The sequence below is a fragment of the Callithrix jacchus genome, chromosome 1 (genome assembly GCF_049354715.1).
Source record: "Callithrix jacchus isolate 240 chromosome 1, calJac240_pri, whole genome shotgun sequence".
NCBI lineage: Eukaryota > Metazoa > Chordata > Mammalia > Primates > Cebidae > Callithrix > Callithrix jacchus.
In genome coordinates, this window is record NC_133502.1 from 100,410,232 (window position 1) to 100,432,343 (window position 22,112).

Genomic DNA, 22,112 nt, shown 5'->3' on the forward strand with positions numbered 1-22,112 from the left:
GCATGCAGTCTGCCAAAGGCTAGATTTGAAAATGGTGACTTGCTGTAGACTCTTAGGTCTTAGAAAGGGTGTAAGACTCAGTGCAAACTCCATCCCTGGAGCACTTCTGTCCCATTGCAGCTTCCTATGTTAGTTTCAGGGGTTAGCAGGATCAAGGTGTTCTCTCATGGCCAGGATTTCAGGATTCAACGGTGAGGATGTGGGCCACTGTCCACAAGTTACTCACTCACTTTTTCCCCATGCTGGGAAGTCACTCTCAGCCACCAGCTGATCTTGGCCAAATAGTCTGCCTCTCTTCCTTTGCCTTCCCTGTTTTTGGTGTTTCCTGTCACTTCTCTGTTGATTTCTAACATTCTCTCTTGGATAACGTATTTGAAGTGTGACTTTCTATGCATTATGTTGGTTCTAAGTGGAAGAGATGGGCCATGAAATGCTTCTAGCCAGCCATCTTAAAGCCCCTCTGAAATTTTAGATATGACACTAAAAGTACAATTCATAGGAGAAAAAAATTGGTAAGTTGAACTTCATCAAAATTAAAAACTTCTGCTCTCCAAAAGATACTACTGCAAAGAGAATTTTAAAAAGAAGCTACACTAGAGAAAATATTCATAAAATACATATCTTATAAAGGAATTATACCCAAAATACATAAAAATCTCTTAAAAGTCAACAATTTACAAAATCCAACTAAAAATGAAGAAATGAAACGAATAGATACCTCCCTAAAAAGAATATCAAATTGCAAATAAGCATAAGGAAAAAAATGTTCAACATCATGTCATTAGGGAATTTCAAATTAAAATGACAATGAGATACTACTACACATGTATTAGAATGGCTAAAATCCAAAACTCTGACAATCTCAAATGCTACTGAAGATGATGAGCACAGGAGCTTTTATTTATTGCTGATGGGAATGCAAAAGGATATAGTAGCTTTGGAAGAAATCCCAGTAGTTTCTTACACAGGTAACCATGCTTACTATAAAATACAGCAATCATGCTTCTTGGTATTTACTCAAATTAATTGAGAACTTATGTCCACAAATAGACCTGCATACAAATATTTATAGCAGCTTGATTTATAATTGCCAAAACATGAATGCAACCAAGATATTCTTCAGTGGGTGAATACATAAAAAAACTGTGATACAGCCAGACAATGGAATATTATTCAGTCCTCAAAAGAAATGAGCTATCAAACCATGAAAAAACATGCAGGAAACCTGAGTGCATATTGTTACCTGAATAACAGCCAAACAGAAAAGGCTACATACTGTATGATTAAAACTTTATGACATTCTGGAAAGTGTAAATGGAGACAATGAAAAGATCAGTGGTTGACTATGGGCTTTAATTGAAGTATTAGGCTGTTTTTGCATCACTATAAAGAAATACCTGAGACCAAGTAATTAATTTAAAAGAAAGATTTAATTGGCTCATGATTCTGCAGGCTCTACAGAAAGCAGAGAAGCATCTGCTTTTGGGAAAGCCTCAAGCAGCTTTTACTCATAAAGGAAGGTGAAGCTGGAGCAAGAGAGAAAGTGTGTGCGGCACATCCCCCATACATAGACACTTTTAAATTGCCATATCTTTTGAGAATGCACTATCACAAAGACAGTACCAAACCATGAGGAATTGACCCCCATGATCCAAACACCTCCCACCAAGTCCTACTTCTAATATCGGGGATTATAATTCAACATGAGACTTGGTCAGGGACAAATATTCAAAGTATATCAGTTAATAATAATATATCCACATTGGTTCATTCATTGTAACAAATATACTACACTAATGAAATACATCAATAATAGAGGAAACTGGGTGGATGAAGAGGGTGTAGAAACTTACTGTATTTGGCTGAATTGTTCTGTGAACCTAAAACTGCCTGAAAAATAAACTCTATTAATATAAATTAATAATTAGAACAATGTAAAAAATTCATCACTTTTCTAGTGAAGAAATCCAGACTGTGGTAAGCTGATTTACCTCTATCCCTATTTTTCCCCACCTGACACCATCTGGACTATTATTAATCCTGGGACACAAGTAAGTGGTATCCTCAGTCTCTAATATGGGAAGATACTAACTATCCTATGGATTACAAATGAAAGAAATACTAGCCAAGGAATGTACTTTATCAACAAGTTTGTAGGACATATGACTAACGGTTGAGAGATGACGTTTGTGGGGATACTCTCTACTCAGAACTACTACTCTCTTTTGGACTTGGGAGAATACCTCACCTTCTCCTCAGTACAGAGATGAGAAAACTTCTTTCCTTGGCTTCTTTTGCCCTAGTTTTTTAACATAACAGAGTAATGGTATAGCTGTCTTGTGGCTCTGGGAGTCCTACCCCTGGATTTATAGTGGCCAGCATTCTTATATTTTGCCCATAGCAAAACAAAACAAACAAAAAACACCACATCAAACTATTTGCAATTTTTAAACCAATGTACAGGTAAGAAACACAACTGGAAGGTTAGGTAGAGGGTTCCCCTGACCATTTCATTCATATTGTCAACCTTTTTCCTTGAAGAGATCTTATAAGTGGTGTATCCTTAAACCCAAAAGTTCTATGCTACCTAACTTCCTAACTTCTACAGCCTTGAAGAAATTCTCCCCATTAAGTCAACTCCTCCCTCCATCTTGAATCTGACCATGGAAAAAGCTGTGAGGGCTTAAGCAGTGGGAGCTAGAAGTCATGTGGTCCAAGTCTTTGCCACAACTTCAAGGCAAAGATATTAAGTCAATTTTATAGGCATCTTGACATCTTAGGCATCTTGATTCTAACCAGCCTAAATAATACAACATAGGGAAATTGAGAGTGATGCTTTAATGGATTAGCTTTGTAGTTTGTTTTTCCTGAAAAATTTGTATAGCCCTTTGGAATGGTCATTGTTAAGAATGAATAGAAAAGTAAAACTGAGCTGTAGATTTTCAAATGATATATTATAAGTGTGGACATACCTAAGTCCTGATTAATATTTTTACTGGCGTGTAAACAGCCTGATTTGTAGCCAATATGTTCAGAATATTCACGTAAAGAATGACTGCCCTGTGCCCTGCACCTCAGGTTTCATACCCCATTCAAGACTAAATTAGGGAAAGAGTTTAAGAATTTCCACTTGGAACTTACCACTAAAGATTGTGTCTATGTTTCTATCTTGCCATGTAAATACAAACACTTTGTGTCCCAACTATTTTTTGTAGTTTATCATGATTTTTTTCTTTCTTAATACATATTCATTATTGTACCTAATTTTAGTGGTTTCTTTTCTTTTTCAACTTTTATTTTAGGTTCAGAAAATATTTGTGCAGAATTGTTATATAGATAAGTTGTATGTCACTGAGGTTTGGTGTACAAATAATTTTATCACCCAGCGTGGTACCTGATAGGTAATTTTTCCACTCTCACCCTTTTCCTATTCTCCACCCTCAAGTAGGCCCCACTATCTGTTGTTTCCCTCTTTGTGTCCATGTGTACTCAATGTTCAGCTTTCACTAATAAATGAGAACTACAGTATTTGGTTTTCTGTTCCTGTGTTAATTCACTTAGGATAATGGCCTCCAGCTGCATCCATATTGCTTCAAAAAAATGGGATTTCATTCTTTTTATGGTTGTGTACTATTCCATGGTGTATATGTACCACATTTTTATATCCATTCCACTAGGCATGTAGATTGATTCCATATCTTTGCTATTGTAAATAGTATCTCAATAAACATACAAGTGCATCTGTCTTTTTGGTAGAATGATTTATATTCCTTTGGATATATACCTAGTAATAAGATTGTTAGGTCAAATGGGAGTTCTAAGTTCTTTGAGAAATCTCCAAACTGCTTTTCCTAGTAGCTTAACTAATTTACATTCTTACCAGTAGTGTATAAGTATTTTCTCTACAACCTCACCAACATCTGTTATTTTCTCACTTTTTAACAATAGCCATTCTGACTGGTGTGAGACAATATCACATTGTGGTTTTAATTTTCACTTTCCTGATGATTAGTGATATTGAGTATTTTTTCATATACTTGTTGGCTGCTTGCAGGTCTTCTTTAGAGAAGTGTCTGTTCATGTCGTTTGCCCATTTATAATGAGTTTGTTTTTGTTTGTTTATTTGCTTAAGTTCCTTATAGATTCTGAATATTAGACATTAATCAGATGCATAGCTTGCAAATATTTTCTTCCATTCAGTATGCTGTCTGTTTACTCTGTTGATACTTTATTTTGCTGTACAGAAGCTCTTTAGTTTAATTAGGTCCCACTTGTCTATTTACGTTTTAATTGCAATTGTTTTTGGAGACTTCATCATGTCACATTATAAATGTGGACACAGATGTATCCTGATTAATATTTACTGGCCTCTAAAGAGCCTGAGTTGTTACCAATATGTCCAGAATGGTATTTCCTCCAACTTCTTATTATGACAGACACATATATAGGACATTGGGTCAACTTCTTGGAGAAGGGACCAATTAACAACTTCGCCAAACCAATCAGCCAAGGGAGAAAATGAAACCAGTCCTATTCTTGCTTTATGGAGACCAGTGGAACAAAGAACTCAGGGGATCAATGAATGTATTTGACCCTTGGGGCTAGGGATTCTAGGTTTGCACCAATAAGTCTGAAGTATGAATACGTGCACTTACATTCCATGTCTGGTTTTATTTGCTAAACTTCCCATAGTCTTCATCACTGCTGCTATTTACTTACTTTAGGTTACATTTTCCCTTTTAATCAGTCAAAAACTTTGTTTCCCCAGAACATTTAACAAGCAAAATCATTCTCTAAAGTGTTCCCATAAGCTTCAATTTGGCAAAAATAGAAAGCTGGGCTTATTTTTGGAATTTCAGAATGCTGAAAAATGGAGACCCTCCCTGATGCACTGGGTTCACATACATGGTGTCATATCCATACAAAGAATCAAAATGATTCCCAGTTAGAGTATTTCTGGGCTTAGTTTGATGTATTATTTAAAAGGATGTATAGACAAAAAGTACTGCATATGAGCTATATGTGAAAGAAGACAGGAAAAGTTATTCTGAAATGTTCATCACAGTAATGACATTTTGAAGGCAGTTTTCAGAATGTCAAATATGTGAGCATCATTTTTATTTCTGTCAGCATAAGATGAACTTGAAATAATGAGCATAGCCAAATGATCTAAATGCTTCCCAGTAGGGAGAACAGGAATATAAGCAAAAAGGTGGATCATGGAATTGTCTGGCAATTTTCCTGGCAAAAATCCTATTTTCAGTGGAAATCAATTTCTTATTTTTCATTACATTTCCATTAAGTCCTCCAAAAGAACAGAGTGATGATGGTTTACCATGTTTTGTGATTTTTCAAGTTTACCAGAAAGCACCCTCTCTCTAAACGTCGTTGTTTTACACACTATGGGACTTCCTTAGCCAATGGGAGGGAGGAATCAGGTGCCATAATAAATAATCAAAAATTTAGAAAAATTAGGTTTTCTTCATGTTGCTTTGAATGATTTTTATTATTCTAGAGTCTTTGTGTCCTGTTTACGAATGTTCTTGCCCAAGTACATTAATGGAGACTTTCTTAAATAATATTGAGAAAATTTGTCCTGTCCATCTCAGTTGGCCGTTTTAAATTGATCATGTTTAAAAAAATTAATTTTAAGTAAATTTGATAGAATCTATGATTTTTTCCTAATATTTGCAAAGACGCATGAAACTCTTCTCTACACTTGTATATTAAGTGTAAGGAAGGAGAAACCTTATTGAGGCCCAGAAAAATAATAGAATATGGTGAGAAAACCTCAGTGGGGGAAAGATGGAGGAAAGAAGAGGAAGGAAAGACAAAATCTTGCTGGTCCAGTACTCCCAGTCCTGTGCCAGGAGTTTTGGCCTAGGCAAAAAAATTCTGTGAACGTATCTGAAGGTACTGAGACTTACACATTTTCTGATTGCCTTTATTTGATTAAACAATCCTCAAAGATATAATAAATAATTTATGATAAATCAATGTCCACACAGAATAAAAGCACATTTTATAAAGATGGTTTTATATCTAACCCCCAAGTGAATGCTAAGCTTATTCCTTTTTTGAGCTATTTTATTACCATTGTCCTAGTTTTTATAATTTCAGATTCAAAAAGAATCATAATAAGTAAATATTATATAGCCCTTCCACAGGCTCAAATCAAGTTTCATATATTCTCCTACTGAATCTCCACAACACTGTTGTTAGATTGGTTATTAGTATTATAAGTGGTACTGTAAGAATGAAAGAAAGAGGAGAGAAACACAAAGGGTGGCTTGACAGTCAACAGGTTTATTTCAAATCTGGGAGGGACTTCTGACCAAATTAGGTTAGAGGCACACTCTCTTAAAGTTTAAGAGGTTTTAGGAATTCAGGGTGGGAGAGGTTATCAGAGGCTTAGGCTGCTTCAGTGTCTCTTCATTGTGCTTATCTGAGAGAGAGAGTTGTGCATACATCTTTCTGCACCTCCAGGCACAACCCCCAAGTCTGCTTCAAGCTTCCCTATCTTAGTGCATCTAAAAGGAAAGGAATATGCTTATTAAGGCCCACTGTTTTACATTGATGTTTATTTTTTATTATATAAAATCTTAGTTTTAAGAGATCTTTCCTAGGCTGGTGTGCTAGGGCAGCTCCACACAGTCTTTGAGAGTGAAACCTAGAGCCATAGAAGCTTTCTACCATATGGTAATTCTAATATTCAGTTATTCCTACACCACAGTGGGCATTGGATGGAAGGTTTATAAATCCACTGAGACTCTGCAGCTCTCAAATATTGAAAACAGAAAGGACATTTTCTATCTTGCTTGCATTCTCTTGATATGATTATTTTGATATGATATGGCCGAGTCATCCACATTATCCACCCATTCACTCCTAGATTCAGATATTCTGGAAGAAGGGTATCATTAAAAACTTATGTTTTATTATCTTCTCTTCCTTTATCTCAATGACTTCAAGTATTTATGTGTGAAGTTTGTGTTGTTTCTCCTTTTTCTTCTTCTATCTCATTAGAAAGAAAGGGTGGGAAATATTCCCAGCAGAAACACTTGGGTATGTAGGGCCTCCTCCAAGTGTGCTATGGTATAAAGCTGGTGTTTTAGTCATGAACTTCTGAATGCATTCTTTGATTTCGTTTTTCTTTCCTCCACACTTCAAACCTCTTATTGCAGAATTAAAAGTACTACTTCTCCCTGGCCTTGTGTTTTCAAGGAAATCAAGAGTTTATATAAATATTAAGCAGTCCCCCCAACATTTCATGGGAACCTACCCTGTACAAAGTATTTGTGAGACATGATGTAATGCAAGGTTAGGCCATGTTAACAATTTTGAGAGGAGACAACTCCTTATCACCACCTTCATCTCTACTTTTTCCTTTATCCTGCCGATTGGCTAGAAAAACCCTACTTCCCTGTGGGATTTTTGAAATGCAAGTGACAAAACATATAAAAGAAGCAAATAGTGCCCTAAAATAGAATAAACACTTGGGAAATATTAGCTATTACAATTATATGTTATTGCAAAAAATCCTGACAAAGTTGGAGTGATGAAATGCAGGAAAGCAGGATCGATACAAACACTCCCACTGAGCACACTGGCAGCTACTAAAGACTTTGTGATCAAAAGTAATTTGGGATCTGGCTTATAGGTGTCACTACTTGATCTAATACAGAGACTTAACTCAGTAGCTGCTTCCTGATCCTTAACAGGTTCTTTGAAGCACATTTCAGAGAAATTGAAGATTGTCTGAAGTGCTTGGCAACATGCATTAGCTCAAATGCCTAATGCTTGCATATTTCACATCTTGTAAATCAAGGTAGCTGGGAGAGTAAATGGAAAGGATTACAGTAATGATGAATCTAAAGGAAGAACTTCAACTCAATCCCCAAATCCAACAATTGCTTTTGAATACTGCTCATGCAGAATGGAAGACAGAACAACAAAAGACGTGCTCTCTTCTTGAAGTTGGGAAAGAGCACAGCACAGTGAACTACAGCACATGTTTTACGGTAAAAATAGAGATAACTAGAATTTCCATGGAAGGAAAAGAGATATTAATAATAAGAGCAAGGATGTAGAGATCAGCCATGGAATAGGTGGCTTTGGAAGCTAGGTCTTAAAAATTCACCAGGCGGCTGATAAATGAAAAAGGAAAAAGAGTACTTGAGGAAGAGTAAACACATGAATAACGCACTAACATGGGCAATAGAGGAAATGACTAAGGAGAGATGCAGATTAAATAAACTCAATGGTATTTGAGAGGTTGCCCAAAGGATGATTCCTGGTGACACTTTCCAATTAGAGGAGGGAAATACAGGGCTTCTTGATAAAGAACAGGGAGCCTACGATGGAAAAAGCCCACTTCACTCTGCCTTGTAGTGGTTGCGAGTAATGATCTGTCTACCCAGCCATTGCTGATCACTGCAGCTCAGTTGGTGTGGTAGCTGCAACTACCGAGAAAGAAAGCGATATAATTGATTGATGGTTTTCCAAAAACCTGGGATCTGATCCCTTCATTACTTGTTTTCCCTTTGCCATCATTATGACATTATATAGTATTCAGGTGTGGATAAAAGAGTCTGGGTTATTTTATTAAAAAGAAAATCTGAAGACCCATAAATTCAAATGCATTTGCCTAGCAATGTGACAACTGCATGTCAACTCTTTCCCTGAAGTCTGTTTTAGACAGCTTGGAGTCAGAAGCATCACTTTTGTAATGCTGCTATCATGTCTTTCCTTTAAGACTTTAAAAAAAGTTCTCTAATTTGGCTGGGCCTAGTGGCTCAAGCCTGTAATCCCAGCACTTTTGGAGTCCGAGGCATGGGTGGATCACGAGGTCAAGAGATCGAGACCATCCTGGTCAACATGGTGAAACCCCGTCTCTACTAAAAATACAAAAAAAATTAGCTGTGCATGGTGGCATGTGCCTGTAATCCCAGCTACTCAGGAGGCTGCAGCAGGAGAATTGCCTGAACCCAGGAGGCGGAGGTTGCGGTGAGCCGAGATCGTGCCATTGCACTCCAGCCTGGATAACAAGAGCGAAACTCCATCTCAAAACAAACAAACAAACAAACAAACAAAAAACCCTCTAATTTTTAGATTAGTGACTACTTTGCAGGTATAGTACAGCTTATCCATTAGACATAGCAGGCACATTGTTGAGGGCCTCTAATACATGTAGGAGGCCCAAAAATGTTTTTTTAAGAGACTTTATTTCTTAAAGCAGCTCACGGCAAAACTGAGAGGAAGATACAGAGTTCCTATATACCTTCTACCCCCAAACATGCACAGCCACCCTCACTAAAAATATCCCCCACCAGAGTGATGCATTTGTTACAAATGATGAATCTACATTAACACATCATTATCCTCCAGATAATGATAATGGAAACATCATCATAGTTTACATTAGCGTTCACTCTTGGTGTCATACATTTTATGAGTTGCATCAAATGTATAATGATGTGTATCTACATTATATTATACAGATAAGTGTCTTGTAAAGTCAGGAGAAAATATGAATTTTATGGTTTAAAAAACTTCAATTTTCTTCAAATGAAAATGTAAAGAAAACAAAAATTTTAGAGCAATTGAAAATCTATTAAATTTTGCTTAAAATTTAAAAAATGCTGAATTTAAAATTATATCAAAAACAATACTTAACGTTACTATTATTGTGGAAGAAAGAGTCAACAAAGTTAAAAGTGCCTGGAGCGCATGAAATTATAATGTCTCCCTCCTGCTTTTTTCACTTCAACAAAAGTTCATATGACCCAGTTTTCAATGCCCTTTTGTCACTTACTCTCTATGGCACCTTGGGTGAATTTACTCATCAGTAAACTAATATCACTGCTGTTATTTAGCCTATCCTTTGATCCTTCCCATTCAATTCAATTAGCTCAGCCATCTATGTTCACTGCCTCAGGGAAGAAAAAAAACATGGCGAGAAATTAAAAAAATAATTTTTTTTCTTTTCACATTCCAAAATTCTAGGCTCCCAGAATAAAAACACTTTATGCACATTAAAATAAATAAACAGAATAAATAAATGATAAATAAAAAACACATCCCATCAAAAAGTGGGCAAAGGATATAAAGAAACACTTCTCAAAAGAAGACATTTATGCAGCCAACAAACATGAAAAAAATCTCATCATCACTGGTCATTAGAGAAATGAAAATCAAAACCACATTGAGATACCATCTCACGCCAGTTAGAAGTTCAATCATTAAAAAATCAGGAGACATGCTAGGGAGGATGTGGAGAAACAGGAATACTTTTAAACTGTTGGTGTGAGTGTAAATTAGTTCAACCATGTGGAAGACAGTGTGGTGATTCCTCAAGGATCTAGAAGTAGAAACACCATTTGACCCAGCAATCCCATTACTGGATATATACCCAAAGGATCATATCTTCTATTATGAAGACACATGCCCACATATGTTTATTGTGGCACTGTTTACAATAGCAAAGACTTGGAACCAACCTAAATGCCCATCAATGATAGACTGGATAAAGAAAATGTGGCACATATACAGCCATAAAAAAGGATGAATTCATGTATTTTGCAGGGACATGGATAGAGCTGGAAACTTCATTCTCAGCAAACTGGAAACTCTATTATTCTCAGCAAACTGACACAAGAACAGAACAAACAAATACCACATGTTCTCACTCATAAGTGGGTGTTGATCAATGAGAACACAGTGACACAGGGAGGGGAATGTCACATACCAGGGGTTGTTGGAGGGTGGGGGCTAGGGGAGGAAAAGGATGGGTTAGGGAGACAGGAGAGAAATAGCATTAGGAGAAATATCTAACATAGATGACAGGGTGATGGAGGCAGCAAACCACCATGGCACATATATACCTATGTAACAAACATGCATTCTGCACATATAGCCCAGAAATAAGAATAATAATAATTTTTAACATGGAGTATCTACTCTTTTTTATACATACAATTGCATTCATCCATTGGCAAAATAAATTCAATTCTGATTAAATAACAACAAAAGTTCATCATTTTTAAAAGACAAGATTTTATTTTCATTAATTTTTATGATTTTATTGTTTTAAAATTTGTTGATTTTAAGGTAGAAGCTTAGATTGTTGATTTGAAAACGACTCTTTTCTAATATAGCATTTAAAGTTTGAAAAACCTTCTAAGCACTGATTTAGCTGCATTCTACAAATTTTGACACATTGTAAATTTATTTTCGTTCAGTTCAACATATTTTTTAATTTCTCTTGCTATTTCTTTGACCCATAGATTGTTTAGAAGCATATTGTTAAACTGCTAGTTTGGAGACTTTCCTGTTTTCTTTCTGTTACTGATTTCTAGTTTAATTCTATTGTTATTAGAAAACATATATTTTATAATATTTAATTCTTTGAAATTATTAATATTTCATTTGGAACCCAAGATATGTTCTATCTTGGTGAATATATGCACTTAAAAATAATATGTGTTTTGCTTTTGTTTGGTGGTATCATATAAATGTCAATTCAGTTACAAAACAATCATAATTACAAATTATAATATAAATGTCAATTGCATCTAGTTGGCTAATAATATTGTTCAGTTTTTCTATATCCTTATTGTTTTTCTATTAATTAGTTCTACGCATTATTTAAAAAGAAGTGTTGACATCTGTGACTGTAATTATGGATTTGCCTGTTTCTCTTTTTTATTCTGTCAGGTTTACTTCATGTATTTTGGATTTGTATTAATTTTCTAGGACTGCCATAGCAAAGTACCAGAGACTGGGTGGCTTAAACAGCAGGAATTAATTTTCTCAGTTTTGGATGCTAAAAGTCCAAGACCAAGGTATTGGCAGGGTTGTTTCTTCTGAGGCCGCTCTCCTTGACTTACAGATGGTCATTGTCCTTTTCTATCTTCACGCGTTCTTTCCTTTGTGTATTTCTACATCCTAAACTACTCTTTTATAGTCATCAGCGATATTGGATAAGTTCCAGTCCAATGACCTTATTTAATCTTAATTATTTATTAAAGACCTTATCTCCAAATACATTCACATTTTAAGGTACTTGGCATTAAGATTTTAATGGGGGGAACACAATTTAACACATAACACTCTCTCCTCTGGTCCCCTAAAATTTGTGTACTTCTCACATGCAAAATACATTCACCCCATCCCAGTAGCCCCGCAAAGTCTTAAGCCACACCAGTATTAACTTTAAGACCAAAATCTTATTTAAATATTATCTAAATCAGGTATAGGTGAGACTCAAAGTATGACTTCCTGAGGCAAAATTTCTCTCTAGTTGTGAACTTAAGGAAACTAAGACAACACATTTCATTATCTGCTTCCAAAATACAATGGTGAGACACAAATAGAACAGATATTCCCATTCCAGAAGAAATTCAACAGGAAAAAGAGTCACAGATCTCAAGCAAGTATGAAATCTAGCAGAGCAAAGATTTGTAATGCTTGGGAATAATCTTTGGTTCAATGTTTTGTCCTCTGGGCCCACTAGGGTGGCAACTCTGCTTGCCAGGCTGACCAGGGTGGTCCCTCCTCCTTCTAGTTTTAGGGTGTATACGCATTTTAAATCGTTTCATTTTCCTAGTAAACAGACCCTTTGTCATTAGAAAAATCCATTAATGCTTTGAGTTCTCTAATTCCTGAGTGATACTGAGTACTCTTATCTGCTAGGTTCTCTTATTTATTAATTCTTTGTTGGTAGAGTCAAGCCATAATAAAATACTTTTTCTCTAAGAGTTGGGCTGAATTAGGACCTTTAGAAGCCTTGAACATTAAGATTTTGGTGCTTCTGATACTTATTTCACATTTATTATGTAATAACGCCTCATAATAAAGTAATATTTGACTTTAAAATACAAAAGGCATGTAAGCTAAAACTAGTGAACAAATTCATTGGAGCTAACCTTTCTCCTTTGTTAGTATCCTAAGTGAATTCTTGGTCTTCTTTCAGGTAATTGACCACTGCCAATGGGTGTTCCATAGTATCTCTCCCATAAATACTAGTGTTTTAAAGGTTTTCAGAGTTCCAACACTTGTTAAAGCAACTTAAAATGATTTCACTTCATATTTGATAATTAATTTTGCCATAAAACAATTTTTATATAATACATAGTAACAAGCCATAAAATAAAATTTTCTCTTAGAACACTTTGGAATATATTTTAGAAATAATACATCATTTTCTAAGCATTTATTGTCTGTTTGGAAATATTCTAAAAGAGTTACATACTTTATATTATTTATCACACGTTGGATTTGGGGCATAAGTAGGTTAAATATTACTATCACCATTTTATAGATGAGGACATTGAGACATTAGTAATGGGAGTGTAATTCAGACTTCATTTACTTCGCTCTGTAATTTACCAGCATGGAGGAGCAGCCCTTTAGTTTTTCCTTCCTCAGAACTGATGTCATATTCTCTTTTCATCATCTGTGATCCGAACTCCAGAGCCCCACCTCTTATTCGCATACACTATTCTAGTAGATATTTGCCCTTTGATTCATCGTATCCTTACCCCTTAGCTTCATATGGCTCTGACTTTAAATTAATTCTCTGGGTTTTCAAATGAGACTATGATACTAGAAAAAAAGCATGAGGTTTGTACATTACACCTCTGCCTGCCTCAACTCTGCCCCAGCTTTGTTATAAACAAACATCACCTGCTCTGCAAAGCTGAGAGAGTTGCTGTGGTGTTAGATGTCAAGAGAATGGAGAGAAGAGTAAACAAATAAAGCAGGCATGAGAAGGGAATGAGATGTCAGGGGAGAGCCATTGATAGGTTGTGTACACTCTGGCTACAGTTCTTTTTGACACATTGGAGAAAGAAATTTCACAGGATCAGATAGGCATATTGTTACTCAGTAATCTCGGACATCTTAAAATATTCAAGGAACGCCTCACAAGTCTTTTGTTAGGAGTGAGATATAATAGAGTTTGTTGACAACTTTGTCATATAACTCTCATCATAAAAAGTATACAATTAAATTATGACTTTGTAAATGGCTATGCCTGTAATATATATTTATTTGTCCATTAACTAAAATGTTATTTGGAGCCATTTCGTCAACAAACCCTATAAATAATAAATGTAATTCACCCAATCAGGAAATAATTAAAACAGTTGAACAGTATTCAGCTTTGCAGAAGTTAAATGATCCATTAATTCATTCATTATAGAATGTATCAAGCATCTTCTAAGTTATGGCTTCTGGACACTTATTCAGCCATAAAAAGGTTTCAACGGCTTGAATACATAATTTGAAAGGTGTTAAGGTTAGATCAGAATTTTATCCAGATTTTGCACTTCAGGCCCAAGTTTGGTAGAGTGGTGACTCTTCAGATAGCTGCCAAAGCAGTGGGGAAGTTAAAGAGATGAGTGAGTGAAGAGTAGCAATAAATGTAGCAATTCAAATCAGGAAGCAGAATACCAACAGATTACAGTAAAGACGTCTGAAAACATGAGAACTGGCTTCAACCCTCTAACCCTCTGCCTCAATTAAAACCTTGAAGGCTGAGGCTTTGAGAGGGGTTTTTTTTTTTGCTTGGTCTTGTTTTTCCTTTTCCCTGTAGACCTACAATGTATGGAATATATCCTCAATCCCTCTTTATACTGCCAATAAATTTGAATAAACACTCTTCTGACAAGCTTCCGTAGCTTATGTCTGGGTTGGGAATGCACAAACCTAGGAGTCCAGGGTTTTGTCTCAGGGGGGTGTCATCTGAAAGGGAAGGTCAGTGCCAGAAGAGTAAATGAATTACAATAACTTTTAATAGCTCATTATTTTGAAAAGAAGTAGGTGTTGTAATTGATGGTATTCCTTTAACAGAGAACCCTAGGTGGGTAGACTCAAGACATAGACTAGGATAGTGCAAGTTTATAAATGCAAGACTAGGATGGAGAGCCCACCATTGAATTTTCAAAGTGCTGGAAGAAAATCACTTCTTCAAATAAAGAGTCATTTCAGAGTTGTATAGACAGACAAAGAGATTTTTAAAAGCCTTGTTGAATTACAATTCATTTACTGAGCGAATAAAGTGCATATATTTAGAGCATACACTTTGATAAGTTTTGATATGTTTATATCTGTGAATCCATCACTACAATCAAGACAGTGAGCATGCCCATCACCTCCCAAAGTTTCCTCATGTCCCTTTATAATCCTTTGTCCCCACATTTCTAGGTCCCTCCCCTGTTCCTAGGCAGTCACTTATCTCCTTTCTTCCACTGTAGTTTAGTTTTTATTTTCTACATTTTATATCATGGAATCTCACAGTAGGTACTTTTTTTTTTTTTTTTTGGTTTCCAACATGCAGCATAATTATTTTGAGCCCCATCCATGTTGTAGCATGTATCAGTCATTCATTCTTTTTTATTGCTGAGGAGCATTCTATTGTATGGATGCACCACAATTTGTTTATCCATTCACCTATAGATGAACATGTGAGTTTGTATTGATTATCTACTGTTATGTAACAAATGATCCCAAAACAAATAAAACAACAAAACATTTACTGCCTTGTTGTTTGTGTGGGTCAGGAATCTGAATGTAGTTTAGCTTATGCACTAGCTCAAGGCCAACTTATGTCTCAGCAACCTCAAGATTCAACTGGAGAAGGAAGTGCTTCCAAGCTCACTCACTCCCATGGCAGGTCATGCTGGCATGCCTCAGGTTTTCTAGAGAAAGGCTATGTGTTGTAGCATCCACATCCCATTGGCAGATCGAAGTCCCCTCACACCATATCTACCTGAATGTCTAAATCTCATGTCCAGACCCCAGTCCCTGATCCATCTACATCCCATAGCCTGACCCCAGTTTTTCATACCACATTCACCTCTATCTAGTTTTTAGAAGCCAGTCTGATAGCTCCAGCCTAATTTTGAAAGGAACTAAGCAGATAAGTGTTGATGATTACTAAGTGGCATATGCCCTGACTCCAATGTAAGCTTCTATAGCCCACGAGATCCACGGTTCTGCCTTACTTATTAAACTGCTGAATCTGCTGTTCATACTCAGGTGTAGACACATAATAGGTGTTCAATAAATATGTACATTATGCTTTCACTTACATTTCATTACCTCTATGAGGAAATTTGTTATTCCTCTTCTTACATGAATAACCTGAATCTCATAGAAATTACACAACTGTTCTAGAACCCACATAGCTGGTTAGTCACTGAATGAAACCCTAAGTTTGTACTCCCATATTCAATAAACTTTATGTGATCTCACTTACCTTTCTTAAAAGAAAGGTAGATCTCTTAAACAACTCTGTGTCGAGTGGATTCTAACATGTTTTTCCTCTGAGTCTATAGCCAGGGTGCACAGATAGTGACAAAGCCCATTCTACGTAACAACGACCCTCTGCTCATTTTCAGGGATCCCCAGGCTCCTCCTGCAGCCTTTTTGGTAAGCAGTAGAGAGTGAGCCTGGAATCTGCCACCATCTTCCATGGTCTTTTGCTCTCCCAGGTTGCTGAGGTGATGCCCAACTGAAGCTTTGCTGCCTCTGTGCCACCCTGGTAAGGGTTGTGGGCTCCCACATGCCATTTTCCTGAGGGCACACTCCAAGCCCCTGTGTATGCCACCTCTCCAGAAGCTGAGATGTGTACTCACCTCAAAGCTACAACCTTTCTTCTCCCAGGGGATTAAATCGCTCCTCCATTTTCTAGACTGCCATTGGTCTTCATTCTTTTTGTCTCTGTTCCAGTGCCCTTTTCATGAAGAGGTGAGTGTCAGGCCTTCTTTGTTATTCTTCCATAAGCTGCCCAGCCAGGAGCCCATTCTTTTAGCTCTCTCCTTCAAAGACTGATTCCGTTTTCTTCCCCAAACTCATGACCTTTTTCATCCCACTTAACAATACCTGCATGCAAGCATATACATACACACCCATGCACACAGAAACAGCCCTTCCTCATTCCTTGGAGCCAAGCCTTATATTCCACTTTGAAGCTCTCACTACAGGAATACAGTCATGTTCTACATAGAGCCATTTTGGTCAATGACAGACCACATATATGACAGTGGTCTCATAAGATATACTTTTATTTTCCCCTTTCTATTTTTAGATACACAAACACTTAGGATTGCGTTACAGTTGCTGACAGTGTTTGGTACAGTAACATGCTCTACAGTTTTATAGCCTAGAAACAAGAGGTTGTACCATATAGCTAGGTATGTGGTAGGGTATACCAGCTAGGTTTCTGTAAGTATACTCCATGATGTTTCTAAAATCACAAAATTTCCCAAGGATGTTGCATCTCTGAGATGGGAAGTTCTGACAGCCTGCTAATATGTTTTGAATGCTTTGTTCCCTCCAAATCTGATGTTGAAATGTGACCTCCAATGTTGGAAGTGGACCTAGTAGAAGGCATTAGAGTTACGAGGGCTGATCCCCCATGAATCACTTGATGCCCTCTCATGGTAAAGTGAGTTCTTCTGTGAGTTCACATGAGAGCTGTTTTTTTTTAAAAGGAGTCTGGCACCTCCGCCTCTCTCTCTTGCTTTTTCTCTCGCCATGTGACATGCTGGCTTCCCTTTGCCTTCCACCGTGATTAGAAGCAGATGCCGATGCCTTGCTTCTTGTACAGCCTGCAGAACCATGAGCCAAATAAAGCTCTTTTCTTTAGAAGTTACCCAGCTTCAGGTACTCCTTTATAGCAATCCAAATGGACTAACATACTTTTTTTTTTGCTTTCTAATGGCTAATTGTTGCACAGAAAGTATCTCCTTTTCTTCAACTGCAATTTGTATTTATTCAACATGGTATTGTTGTAACAGCAGCAATAGCATGCAGAACTGAAATAATTACAAGAAAATGCAAACCTGAAGGATGGGTGGTAGATGTAGTGAAACTTCATCACCAGGGGCCAACCTCCTCGGAATCCTCTGCCAAAAGGGTTAATGCGAAAGCCTTACCAGTCAAGGACAAGTTCGGATTGCAGACAGAGAAATAAGGATTTATCTGCGGTCCCTCACTGCACAACTGAGCACTACATTATCAAAAGCTGAATGTGTGGTTCATGTTTCATTACCTGGGTCAGGAAGAGTGTAAATTTGGAGGCCATATATTATAATTTTCCCCTGTCTGGAACCGTTAACAGCATACCTCTGGCTTGAGTTGCAGCCTTGAAAATCTATGAGCTCTTTTCTACTTCACTGGAGCATCAAAAGTATCTACCAAGAGCTGGAACAAACACAGTTTTTGGAATAGCCTTCCTTTGTTACATCATTCTGCAGAGACCCACTTACGTTTGTGTTGGAGAAGAAATTTTGCATACACACCATCTCTCATCCTAACTCAATCTTTGTTTTCAGACTCTTCTTGTCCTAGCTCCCACTTGATGAATTGCTCTGTAATTGAAATTGCCTTGTGTTTTTACTATGTTTACTATAAATTTTATAATTCAGGTATTTTAGGATTTGCTGACAGATTCACCATTAAACAAGGTGGCCCACTCTTCAAATAAAACTAAGGCTGCATTAAAGGACAAGGGAGGCCGGGCGCGGTGGCTCAAGCCTGTAATCCCAGCACTTTGGGAGGCCGAGGCGGGTGGATCACGAGGTCAACAGATCGAGACCATCTTGGTCAACATGGTGAAACCCCGTCTCTACTAAAATTACAAAAAATTAGCTGGGCACGGTGGTGCGTGCCTGTAATCCCAGCTGCTCGGGAGGCTGAGGCAGGAGAATTGCCTGAACCCAGGAGGCGGAGATTGTGGTGAGCCGAGATCGCGCCATTGCACTCCAGCCTGGGTAACAAGAGCGAAACTCCGTCTCAAAAAAAAAAAAGGACAAGGGACTCTAAATGGTAATTTGCAAACTAATCATTTTACTTGTTAGTGTTTTCATCCTCATATAGCACCTTCTGTCTTTTCCCAAAACCTCTCTATTATGGGCTAAATTGTATTTTTCCAAAATTTATATGTTGGAGCCCTAAACTCCAGTACCTCAAAATGTAACTATATTTGGAAATAGGACCTTGAGGAATTTATTAAATTAAAATGAGGCCATTAGGGTGGGCCCTAATCCAATCTGATTAGTGTCCCTTATAAGAAAAAGGACACCAGGGATGCCAAGCACAGAGGAAAGGCCATGTGAGGACACAGTGGGAAGACACACATCTGCTAGCCAAGGAAACAGAAATCAACCCTACCGACACCTTGATCTTAGACTTTTAGCCTCCAAAAACTGTGAAAGAATACATTTCTGCTGTTTAAACCATTCAGTCTGTGGTATTGTTATAGCACCCTTGGCAAATTAACACATGATCCAACGACCAAGATCTAACTAATTCTCGGCTAAGTTAAAAATTTTAAATTTTGTTATGGGAATGACTTGCACATCTAGAGATGTTTTAAAATGGCATTCTCAGCTGGGCAAAGTGGCTCACGCCTGTAATCCCAGCACTTTGGGAGGCCAGGGTGGGCAGATCACCTGAGGTCAGGAGATAGAGACCAGCCTGGCTAACACGGCGAAAGCCCATCTCTACTAAAAAGACAAAAAATTAGCCAGGCGTGGTGGTACATGCCTCTAGTCTCAGCTAATAGGGAGGCTGAGAAAGGAGAATCACTTGACCCTGGGAGGTGGAGGTTGCAGTGAGCTGGAATCGTGCCATTGCACTCCAGCCTGGGTGACACAGAAAGACTCCATCCCCCACCAAAAAAAAAATTCTTAATAGAGTTATCTTAGAGTATCTGTTATTTCTGATGGACTGACATTGTCATGTCTACCTTTCATTCATTTATTCAGGGAACATTAATTTAGACCTTATTGTTAGGCTTGCATGGCATTAGGCACCAAGACTGATACAAATATAGAAATAAAATATATGACACATTTAGATGACTATAATAGAAGGAAACACAGTAGTATGAAACAAAGTGAAATGGAATTTCAGAGAAGAGAGAAAGAACTTCTAGCAAGGTCCCTTTGGGATGTGACATTTGGAGCATCAGAAGTAAAGTTGGAAAGGAAGAAAGATATAAGGTGCAAGTAGACAAAATAGTCAGGCATGTAAGATTTAAGTACCATATACCAAAGCCAACACTGGTAGGGTGGTTCATGAGGAACAAATTAGGGAAGGTCCTGCATTCTAGGTTCAGAAGTATAAATCAACCTACAAGATTACATTCATATTCTTAGCAAATTGGGAGCCAATAAAACTGATGCATGTGAAACGTAGTGAGATAGATAGCTAAGAACCCTGCCTTCAGAGTAGACAGAGCTGGTTTTATCCTTAGCTCTGCCGTGACATAGCTTTGTGGCCATACTTAGTAGTGTTACTTAAGCTCTTCAGGTCTTAATTTCCTAATTTGTAAAAAAGAAAAAGAAAAAATGGAGATTATACTACTTGCCTACTTTTGTAGGGTTGTTATAAAAACAAGTAAAAAGCTGAATATTTACAAGATGCATCTTATGAGTATTTGGCTTTTACTTGGTGCTGAGCTTAAGTAAGTACTCAAAAACTTTACCTTTTTTTTTTTTTTTACAATGAGAAGAATGATTTAAAGTTTCCTTTTGGGAAGAGTAAAATTGCAATGACATTATGAAGAAACATAAGGGCTTTTTATTTACTAAAATCTCTAAATCATTGTAGACATGTTAATATATTCTAAGTTTTATATTTTAAGATTAAATACTTTTTCTTCTGAAACTTTAAAAAAAGTGATAGGAATCTAATGACTTGGTTCACTAAATAAACAGACTAGAAGCATGGAAAACTGAAAAGTGGTGAGTGGTTGTGTGTAGACCACGGTAAACATTCAAATGGAGACGCTTTCATGGGGTTGTGGTCAGAAACCTACACTGGGCCTAATATCACCATCAGACAAGGAGATATTTGAATTGTAAGCAATCTAAGCCATATTTTCAAGAATTATTTCTTTTAATTTGGATGTTCAGTTCCATGGGTACAGAGCCAGAGTGTTGATTGAAGAGAATTTGGAATAGGGAGAAAGTGAATTAACCATTAACTTTAATTTCATTAAAGTTTCATTAATTTCATTAAAGTTATTGTTCTAAGATGCAAACAAAATTCCAGGCTGGGGTGCATGTCCCACATCAAAAGAACATTATATCACTTCCTGGGTTTGGCTGTATTGTTATTTTTTCTTATTCTTCCTCTTCTTTCTTCCCTCTTCATTTGGCAGATCCTGGACATGCGGCCATTCTTTTCCTACACCATTTAAGTCCAATGGCAAGCTGGAGCCTAAAAGTGGCTGTGCCCAAGCTTTCAGTGTTTTTTCTCCTGGGAGAAACTTTGGAATGAGCACATCCTCTCATGACTGAAGCTGTTATTTATTAAAGCAGCGGCGCATTGACAGATTTAGCAGCAGTGGACCGAAGTTGAGCTCTGTTGCAGGATACTGAAGACCTTGTCAGATGTGGGCAGCCAGTAGACAGCTGTAAGGCAACCCTTGAACTGAGAGCTCTGCCATGGTAATTAGTGTTGTAAATGAGTCAAGCTTATAGTGGCATATGCTCAAATCTAATATAGCGTCGTCTGTTACTATCTTTGTGTTACAATGATCATGACTGCTATCAGAATGTGCAAGAAGTATTCTTAAAGGGTTAACAAAGCAATAACAAAGAAGCTAGCAACTGCCCACTGCCATCCCCCCACCTCCAAACAACCTCCACCCTAGATTACTTCCAAAACCCATTTCAAATAGAGATAAATTCAGGTGAGTTTTCTATACCACAGCCTGATCTTTGGCTGTCTAAGATTACTTTTCAACAATATAAGATGCATAAGTGCCTTTTCATCGTATGAAGAAAGCATGCCCACTGGCAAATGAATCATATTATAAAAATTGATTGTATCCCAAAAGGGAAAAATGTTATTGAAGATCCAATGGCCTGGGATGATACACCATTGATCATTGTAAGAAATACTTCCAGAAACTGTTTTTAATCTTTCCGCCAGAGCATTAGCAATTATTCTTTAGCCCATGGTGAGTAATGACTTGAGTTTCCCAGCTTCTCAATCGATAAAACATTTACCCTACTGCTACAAATGTGCTCTTCGCTTAGACAAGCAGAATTTTTCTTCCAATTACTCTTTTTTTTAGTGTGACCTCATAAAAT

The 22,112-nt window shown here is 37.1% G+C and overlaps 1 protein-coding gene across 7 annotated transcripts in view; it reads left to right on the forward strand.

Moving 5' to 3' along the window:
• The window catches only part of LOC103792497 (protein phosphatase 1 regulatory subunit 14B-like), a 71,062-nt gene that overhangs the window by 40,850 nt on the left and 8,100 nt on the right, over positions 1-22,112 (forward strand). For all 7 annotated transcript variants that reach the window (XR_008481263.2, XR_008481264.2, XR_008481256.2 and 4 more), the window contains one exon: positions 21,176-21,464. The gene's annotated coding sequence lies outside the window, so the exon portion shown is untranslated. The remainder of the gene's footprint in view (positions 1-21,175; positions 21,465-22,112) is intronic.